This window comes from Passer domesticus, chromosome W (genome assembly GCF_036417665.1).
Source record: "Passer domesticus isolate bPasDom1 chromosome W, bPasDom1.hap1, whole genome shotgun sequence".
Classification (NCBI taxonomy): Eukaryota; Metazoa; Chordata; class Aves; order Passeriformes; family Passeridae; genus Passer; species Passer domesticus.
The window spans coordinates 15154988-15163988 of record NC_087511.1 but is presented as its reverse complement, the minus strand read 5'-3'; the positions used below and the strand labels follow the sequence as shown (position 1 = coordinate 15163988).

At 48.9% G+C, this 9001-nt stretch overlaps 1 long non-coding RNA gene across 1 annotated transcript; it reads right to left on the bottom strand.

Moving 5' to 3' along the window:
- Nucleotides 1–284: 284 nt before the first annotated feature.
- LOC135289068 (uncharacterized) lies at nt 285–4215 on the bottom strand. Its single transcript, XR_010351869.1, has 2 exons — nt 3694–4215; nt 285–2866 (listed from the first exon to the last, which is right to left on the bottom strand). It is a non-coding gene; the product is annotated as an uncharacterized LOC135289068 (long non-coding RNA).
- Between the last annotated feature and the right edge of the window lie 4786 nt (nt 4216–9001).

The window sequence follows — 9001 nt, the reverse complement described above, 5'->3', positions numbered from 1 at the left end:
GGTGCCATCAATTGCAAACACTGTTGATGGCATCTGATTATCAAATGAGCAATCAGCTCAAACAATGAGGGTGCTGTCTTTTTCGGCTGATGGGGTAAGAAGACCCATTCCAAAACATGCAAAGGATCAGACCACTTGTCACTCCATTGGCCAATGATACCCTTAGGATGAAAATCTGGATTTAGGGCAAATTTGGGAGAAAACTTCCAAAAGGGGCCTTTTCGGAAAGCCAACCCATGCGCCCCCTCCCCCCACCTGGTTCAGGAAAAAAATTCCTTGTAGAGTAGTGGAAAAAAACTGTTTATTTAACGGGCCAAGTGCTCCCCAGCACACAAAATGAACAATACCGGATGACAAAACTCATTCGCTGCTCTGAAGAGATGACAAATTCAGAAAGTCTCTCTGGAGGGTGGTCACTCTGTTATCAGTCCCTCCGATGCTGTGAAAGGCTGCAGAGTAGGCCCCGGCATGCTACTAAGTGTGAGCTTTTGGTCTTTCCCTGGGTCCCGGTCTGGAGCAGGTTCAAATGGTTCCAAGAAAAGGGAAAGAAAAATAGTCCAGGGAATTTCTCTGCCTCAGCTAGCTAAACTAACTCAAATGCAAAAGGAGCATGGTGTTCTGCCCCATCTGTGCCCAGACAACAACAGTGTTGCAGCAGACTGTGGAGGAGTGAGTCTAGTTCTTGATAAGAAAACTCTGTGCTTCTTCTTCTCCCCACATTCTCTCTTAGCCAATCTTGAAGGCACAGAATATCCAGCATAAACAGAACAGACGATTGGGGATACAAGCATCATAATATCACCCTAGGACAGTAATGAAGACAGTGATATCAATGCAAGGATCTATTCAATGAACCTGACAAGCAGAAATAGCCTTTTGGACCTCCTCCAGCACTTGTCGCGCTGCAGGAGTCAATTCCTGAGGCAACCTCAGGTCAGGGTCCCCCTTTATAGTGTCATACAATGGGGACAATTGTTTTCAGGTTAGTCCCAAGTAAGGATGCAACCAGCTGATGACACCCATCAATTTCTGGGCATCATTCAAGGTCTGAATAGAATCTGAGAATTGCACTGCCTGATGCTGAATGGTTCGGTCAAGAATTTTGACCCCCAGATACTTCCAGGGTGGGTGCTGTTGAACCTTCTCCGGGGCCACCTGCAGCCCATAAGCATGCAGAGCAGCAAACAGCTGAGACCATATCCTCAGCAACTCATCCTGGGTGGGTGCTGCCACCAGGATGTCATCCATATAATGATAACAACACACATCAGGAAACTGATCGCAAACTCCAGACAAGGCCTGAGCCACATACCACTGACATATAGCCGAGCTATTGCCACAGCCCTGTGGCAAAACCTTCCATTGATATCTCTGCACAGGTTCAGCACTGTTGACTGAAGGCACTGTGAAGGCAAACTTTGTTTTGTCATCAGGATGCAAAGGAATCATAAAAAAACCAGTCCTGCGAGTCAATGATCAAGATCTCCCATCCCGCAGGGATCATGGTGGGTGAGGGCATAACAGTCTGCCATGCCCCCCTGCTTTTCATCGCTGCATTTATTTTCCGGAGGTCCTGTAACAACCTCCACTTTCCAGATTTTTTCTTTATCACAAAGACAGGAGTATTCCAGGGGCTAATAGAAGGCTCAGTGTGTCCCTGTTGAAGTTGTTACTGAACCAATTCATGAAGGGTGGCCAGTTTCTCTTCTGTCAGGGGCCACTGGTGAACCCAAATGGGTTTGTCCACCAGCCACTACAGAGGCAGCGTGGGATATCTTTCACCCTTCAAAGCAGTGGCCCCAGCTAAAAATCCGTCCCAATTCATGCTCCCCAGGAAGCCAATACATTCTGCCCCCATAGATTGGTCGGAACTGGAATGACATAGGGCCTAACTGCAGCCACCTGCCCATTCGCGTTACCGATGAGCACGGACCTTTGCCTTACCAAGGTATGTGCCGCACCCCCCAGCCCTATTATGGGCAACCCCATGGAGGCTAAAGGGCACACAGGAGGCCACACAGGGAGGGCAATGTGTAGCAGGCCCAGGGTCTGCAAGGCTTCCCTGGAGGTCAGAAGCCTAAGATAGGAAAGGCCAAGTCATGATGACTGGACCTTAGAAGCCCCCCTCTTCCTCCTTCGGACCCTTGCTTATCTCTCTGTAAGCCTATAGGTCACTTTCCCTTGACCCTTACAATTGGACAATCTCCAAAACCCCGGTATCCTATATAAACCCCTACTTCTGCCCAGTGCAGCAGAAGATCAGCTGTCACTGAGAACCTTCGTAGAAGACCCCAATAAAGAATTTCTTTGGAACCTCACACAGCCTTCTCCTCTCTCTCCCTGCGTCTGCTGTGGCACCTAGCAAGCTAAAGAGCTGAAATCACAAATTAGCTGATAATCACTAAGAGTTGATATCACTTGAGCTTGCTACACTTGCCTGCGGCTAGCAGCTGCTTGGGAACTTGGACAGCCTGTGCTGAACAGGACTGCGCTCTCTGGACCCTTGCAGCCCACCGGGCATACCCTGGCTGGAAACAGCCATTAACTGGCGACCTGAACTGGATGCTGGACCTTGCATTTCAGAGGAGCAGCATTGCTTCTTGAAATTGTTACTGCCTTTGCTTGCCAAGACCCCCTGAGGAAAAGGACTCTGTTATAGTAGGTCTTCACTGAAGGGACGTCAGTCGACCCTCACGCTGATATCTGGATGACTGTCCAAGGAGACTGACACGGCAGACCACCTCCAGCAGACCTTTGACCCACATCTGGCTGAAGACGTGTAAGTTTTAAAACAGCCTTGCACGCAATTTTTCCTTGGGTCCTTTTTTGTTTTTCTTTTCTTTTTTTTTCTCTTTTTTTCTGCTGGCTGGGAACAGGAAATATGGGGTCGACACTTAGTACATGAAAACGATTCCAGAAAGAGAGAGATTTTTATTTACTAATCCTAGAAATCCTATCTTCTAACAACTTTTCTTTTTCTAAAGGTAATCTTTCAAAAACTAACCTGAAAAAATTTATAAAATTGATTCTTTCCCAATTTCCAGATACTAACGCACACACTATCACTTTAGACTCCTTTTGGGATACAATTGGGACCATGATATATACGTTTCAAACTAACCAAGATTTTTCTGTAACTTGGTTTATCTCTATATTTCATGTTATAACCAAAGCTGTACAGAAAAAAAAAAAAAAGAAAATTCAGCTCCTCTGCAATTGCTCCCTCCCACCCCCAAGAGAAGATTCCAGCCTTATCTTCATCACCAGACCCCCTTCCTTCAAATGCTAATCTTGCTGATAACAATCCTCCCTTTCACTTTCTCTGGGTCCTAGTGCCCTGCCTTCTGCCCCTCTCCCTGCCACGGGGAACACAAAATTCGCACACCCCCTCTGGGCCCCCGGGCTCTGCCTATGGCTCCCCGCCCCACCTCTCGAATGTGGCAAGCATGAATTCCATTCCAGCTGCGCAACCCGCAGTATCCTGCGAGCATCCACCTCCGCGTTATCTCAGAGTGTATTTGCGCCTCTTTCCATCGGGTCAAACCCCCCACCCCTGCTATGGCTCCCCCTACTCCTGCCGCGGCCCCCCCCATTCCTTCCGCCGTCCCTCCCACCCTCGCTGCGGGTCCTCAATCCCACTTACCACCCCTGCTGCTGCCCCCCCACCTTTGCATGTCCCCTTACCCCCCCTACCATCCTTGCCACAGCAGGAGCTCTTCCTGCCTGCCTGCCCACAGCAGCCCCAGCAAACCACGCTGTGTATCAGTGGCACCCCCTTCCAATCTGTCGTGGTTTGGCCCGGAAGTGTGTTTCTGGAAGAGTCTAAGTCAGACCAATCAGTAGCCAAATTCAAAATTGGCATCTGGTGCTGGCCACTGAGGTTTGGATACGCCTCTGAGAACACACAGGGGTTAAAAGCAGGAGATTCCCAGAGAACTTCCTCTTTGGGAATCCGGCGTTGGTGAGTGGAGTCTGGACCTCTCCCCTGCCCAGCTGCGTCTGGGTGGGGGAGGGGGAGGCCATGACAGGGAGGAGGCCGGGAGCCCCAGGGGGTGCAGGGGTGGAGGTTGTTGGACCGTGCAGGGGTGGCAGAGACTTGAGATGTCTGGGCAGCCCCCCTGGAGAGAGAGACAGAGACTGCACTGGCAGCTCGGCTGGCCAGAAGCAGGGGATGCGGCAGCTGTGGGAGTCCTTGGGCAGGCAGAAGTGAAGATTTTAACCCCTTTGTAGACTAATGGAAACCTTACAAATACTGAATCCTCCTGAATCAGAATGAGGTGAGAGAGAGATGAGAGATGAAATGGGCAAGCATGAGGAAAGCTGGAAGAGGAGAGAAGAATCCTGGGTGGAAGAGATGATGGAGTGGCCTTGGGCTGGACTCTTTCTTGTATAGCCATGAACAGACCCGTGTTTTTTCCCTGTGACCCAGAGACTGTATTTAGGGGGAGGCAACACCCGGGAGTCAAGAGTGAAGCAGCGGCGTGAACAGAGACGGCTGAAGAGGGTGTGGGAGGCCCTCTGTCTCCGTGGGGAGGAAGATCTCTGTTCATGAGGCCTCTCAGCCCCAGGGGGTGAAATTTGGGGGGGACTGGTGTCCCGAAGTTGAGAGACTGCTGTTTCTGGAAGTGGGTGGAGCATCTTTAAACGGGGAGCCCTAAAAGCAGTCCTGGCCCATGTCCAGTGGTGAGAGCACTGGACATGGGGGGGAGAAGTCACGAGGGCCGATGTTCTCTGTGCGGGGCCATGAGTGACACGGAAGCACAGGAGGTTTTAATTGTGCTTCTGGGGGAAGCCTATAAGGCAAGGGAGGACTCCTCTCTTTCCCTGATGGATTTGAGAGTTGATTATTTGAGGGGTGGTGAATCTGTGGAGAAAAGGGAGGGGGAGGAGGAATGTATTTGGAAGGTATTCATTCTTAGCTGTGTATGTGTCCCTTTCTAGATTTGTATGAACAAAGTGTTGTTTTTCCCTCCATCCCCGAATGGGAGCCTGCTTTGTTCTGTTCTCGGGTCACATCTCACAGCAACCATTTTTGGAAATATACCCTTCATGGGGGCCCTGGCATTGTGCCAGAGTCAAACCATGACACGATCCCACGGCCTCCTTTCCCCCACTTCTCCCTTGCCCACATCCCTAGGCTTTGCAGCCACACACCCACCCTCAGAGTCCCCCGAACAGAACCTCCCAGACCCCGCACGGTAGCACCCCACTTCCACATGAGCCCCAGTCCTGTGCATGCTGTGCCACCCGTGGCACTGCCATTCCAGCCCCACTGCTGCTTCCCTCTAGCCATGGTCTACCATGTGCCTCCTCACATTCTCTCCAGTCCCATACACCCCTGCAAAATCTTGCTCCAACACGCCATAAAAAGCATAAGGCACTGCCTGCTCGCTCTCACTCCTCTTCTGAGGACAGCACTGACAGTGACTCTGATTCTGATACAGAGGACATTGATCCATGGGCTCTAATAAAAATGGAGGTAACTCAGGCAGGGGACTGGAAGCTGGCTCAGAAAATTAATGTCTTTCCAGTAGATTATAAAAAGGGAAAAAGAGGGGGTGCTGCTACTACAAGGATGTGGGAACCTAACACAAATAAAGAACTTCTACAACTAAGAAATATAGCCAAAGAACATGGTAGAAGTTCACATATTTTTAGAAATTTCCTAGAAGCTATGTTCTCAGCACGTTTTGGTACCCCAGGATATTAAGAATATTGCCCAGTGCCTTCTTTCCCCAGCAGAATATATGTTATGGGAAAGACATTGGAAAAGACAAAAACATTATCAGACACCTGCGCTAAAGATGCTGATAGGCCAGACTTTACAGTCGAACAGCTGGTTGGGGATGGGGATTTACAGAAAACCTCTGATCAAGCTGACACCTTACCTAAGGCAGCACTACAAGACGTGGCTATTGCAGCAAAAAACTCCTTACTTCTTAACCCAGATGACTCTATTCCTACCCAACATTTTTCTAATATTAAACAAGGAGTAGATGAAAGCTTTATCAAATTTGTGGACAGAATTAAAGATGCTCTGGAAAACCAGATAGAGAGTACAGAGGCAAGAAAAGAACTGTTGTACAAGATTGCCATGAGTAACTCGAACAAAAAATGTAAAACAATTCTGAGGGCCCTACCCTTGGATACAGAACCTACCATAGAGCAAATGCTGGAAAACTGTACATGCTGTCTGTCCACTGAAGATACAGTGGCCGAAGCAGTTGCTAAGGGTATTGCAGAAGGAGTTTCTGGTGCATTTGCAGTAGTGGCTTCCAAAGACCAGGCCCGCTGCTTTCACTGCAGAGACATTGGACATTTTATAAAGGACTGTTCAGACAGGTCACCTACCCAAAACCCCGTAACACCTACCAAAGACCCCAGAACCAGCAGCGCTACCAGCAGCGTTTGGGAAACGGGCTGCAGAGCGTGGTGGGGCTGACACAAAGACAACAAATCATAAGGCCATCCAGACACAGTCACGCATCATCCCAGGAGATTCCAGACTACATGAGGAGGATCCAACACACGGAGCAATACAGATGGGAACCTGGCACCAGCTGGTAACCGCTCTGTCCATTGACTTTAATAATGGGAATGTTTATCATGTTCGCACAGGCAAATGTGGGCCAAAAGGTGGTCCTTTTGACATCCTAATTATAGGTGATACTCTCCATAGCCCAAAGGCTATCTTGTTGTTCCAGAAGTACAAACAGTGCACTCAGGACAAGAAATCTCTGTCCAGCTGTACTGCACGGACTTACCATTTTTCCTTTCAAGGGGAACTCCGATTGCACAAGCCTTTTTACTCCTGAAGAATCATAGGGAACAGTTTCCTCTCAACCCTACAGCAATGCGGGCACAAGTTGTGGGACGAAGTAAGGCTACCATTGAGTGTGGTCTTACCTGCAGAGAAGATACACCTACCAGGGATGCTGGACACCGGTGCAGACATGACCAACATCACTCACTCAGAATGGCCAGCACACTAGGAACTAACACCTGTAGCAGGCATGATTTCAGGGATCAGTGGAGCTACAGTTCCCATGCGAAGCAAGAACAAGATCCTCGTCAAAGGGCCTGAAGGCAAGTTGGCAACCATCTGCCCATTTGTAGTAAGGGCCCCCATCAGCCTTTGGGGAAGGGACATTCTATCCCAATGGGGGGCTTCCCTACGTATTCCCAGTCATGAATTCTAACTGGGGCCACTGAGGAGCATGCACTACCAGATACCCCTCACCTGGAAATGCTATGACTCGGTCTGGATCGAACACTGGCCCCTCTCTAAAGTCAAACTGCTTGCACTACAAGCCCTCGTGGAAGAACGGCTCACCAAAGGCCACATCGTCAAGACCACCAGCCCTTGGAACTCTCCAGTCTTTGTACTGCAAAAGCCTGGAATGGACAGGTGGAGGCTCCTCCACAACCTCCTCAAAATCAACGAGGTCATCGAGGACATGGGTCCCCTCCAGCCTGGCCTGCCCTCACCATCGATGCTGCCTAGAGACTGGACACTTGCTATCATAGATATTAAAGATTGTTTCTTCAGCATTCCACTGCATCCCCAAGACGCTCCATGGTTTGCTTTCTTCATTCCCTCTCTTAATAGAGGCTCCACTCAAAAGATTTCATTGGTGTTTTCTTCCCCAAGGAATGAAAAACAGTCCCACTATATGCCAGTGGTACGTTGTCCACATCCAGTCTCCCGTTCGGAACCTATTCCCAGATGCAATCATCCATCATTATATGGATGATATCCTAGTCTGTGCATCAGAAAAAGCTTACTTAGACAAAGTAGTTAAAAAGACTATTGAAACCATAGAAAAAGCAGAATTTGAGATCCGTGAGGACAAAATACAGTACACCAACCCATGGACTTACCTTGAATTCCAGATCTGGGAAAGGACCATCGTACCCCAGCAGCTCACCATCCGAGACGACCCAAAAACACTGAGTGACTTTCACAGTCTGTGCAGATCCATCAACTGGGTACGTCCACTGCTAGGTATTACAACAGAGGACCTTGCTCCCCTGTTCAACCTTCTTTGTGGCAGCGAGGACCTGGACTCTCCACGCACTCTCACATCAGAAGCCCGAGATGCCATCACCAAGGTCCAAGAAGCCCTGTCTTCACGCAAAGCCCATAGCTTCAAGCCCAGCCTGCCTTTCCAGTTCGTCATTCTGGGAAAAGCACCTAGGTTCTATGGACTGATTTTCCAATGGGATACTCAACTTAGAGCCCCTTTACTGATATGGGAATGGATCTTTACAAATAACCAACCTACAAAAACAATTACAAGCTTCCAAGAAATCATGGCACATCTAATAAAAAAGTCCAGAACTCACCTCCGGTCTCTTGCAGGGTGTGAGTTCACATGCATATACTTGCCACTGACCACTGGGGACCTGGAGGATTTGCTCCAGACCAATGAAAATCCCCAGTTTGCCCTATATAGCTATACAGGCCAAATTTCAGTACGTATCCCAAAACATAAACTTTTTAATCATTATGTAACATTTCATCTGACCCCAAATTAGTTCAAAATAAAACACCTCTCAAAGTTCTACCCATCTTTACAGGTGGCTCAGGGTCAGCCCACAAGTCTGTAATGACATGGAAAGACCTTAAGACCCAAAAATGGGAGTCTGACATAGAAATAGTGGAGGGATCTCCACAGATCGCAGAGTTAGCAGCTGTTGTCAGAGCCTTTGAGAAATTCAAAGACGAACCCTTTAATCTGGTCACAGATTCAGTTTATGTTGCTGGCATAGCTATGAGAGCAGAACATGCTCTTCTCAAAGATGTTGCCAATCCAAAGTTATACCAATTGATTTCTACATTAACACGCTTAATTTCCCACAGTAAACAACCTTACCATATTATGGCCCCCAGGGGCAGAAGCCCAGCAGGGAGGCCGGTTGTCCAGGATAGCTCACGGAGGGTCCAGGATCGCCCAGCGGGGGGTTCAGGCAGCCCAGGCAAGCTATAGTGATTTGCAGC